We start from the raw sequence: 999 nt of genomic DNA, 5'->3' as shown, positions 1-999 counted from the left end.
ATTGTTAAAACTTTGCTGTATATCCTCACCTGACCACCTCTAGCCTTCCCATTTTCAGTCATTTTAGTTATTCTAGGATTACTTGATGCTTTAGTAGAAAGATTGTTTTATCTCTACGAGAGGAGTAATTAAGTAACCACGTTGATACATATCATTTCCTTTTAAGCGTCACACATAGGCTGTAGACATCCAAGTTGGGAGAGGAAGGAGACCTCTGCCGTCCTCTGCCACCACTGGGATCTCTCTCACAGGTGGAACCTGCTCCCATCCTGTCGCCGCAGATACAGGTAAGGTCACCTAGGGACAGGGACAAGGGACCAGTGGATGGGAAGCACGTAGGTAGTGGAGCTGGAGCAATGCTGAGCGATTGTTGCTTCTCATCCTCCCCAGTCATCTCAAGTATCGTACTTCACTTCAAATATACCATTTAAATATATTTATTTTGCCTGGCCGACAGTCAAGCTCTGTGTAGAGAAGTTTTTGTTTTGCTTTAATTATGGCAACTTTTTTGTATAGCAAAGCTTCAGTAGCAAAGAGCCTAAGAGGGCAGGGTAGGAAACATACTCATTTGTTCAAAATGCACCAGACACAAATAGGCGAAGTGTGAAGTGGCTGAGTAAGTGGGGTGGGTCATCGTGTTTCTGTTTGCACTTGAAGATCTTTGAGAACAGAAAGGCTGGATAGAAAATGAAGTGAAAGCTGATCTTCTAAATTGAATCAAGGCAAAAAAAAAAATCTATATTTCTTTTCATGTTGCCACCAAAAGCCTATTTTTAATTCTTTTGCTCCCTGGTGAGACTGTTTATGACTTTTAGTTCGCTGGAAGTCACTTCCCCTTTGACCTGGGTTTGTGCTGTGACTATTTTGAGTCTGTGAGAGAGAGTAAAGCTTTCTGGAGGTTCAGAGACCTTCAGACCTTATCTTTTGTTCTTCATTGTGAATTTTAGACCCAACTTGTTCAATTCCATTGAAAACTCTGTTAGGGTATAAATTGGACTT

This window comes from Propithecus coquereli, unplaced genomic scaffold (genome assembly GCF_000956105.1).
Source record: "Propithecus coquereli isolate 6110/MARCELLA unplaced genomic scaffold, Pcoq_1.0 Scaffold94, whole genome shotgun sequence".
Lineage (NCBI taxonomy): Eukaryota > Metazoa > Chordata > Mammalia > Primates > Indriidae > Propithecus > Propithecus coquereli.
This window is presented reverse-complemented; position numbering follows the sequence as displayed.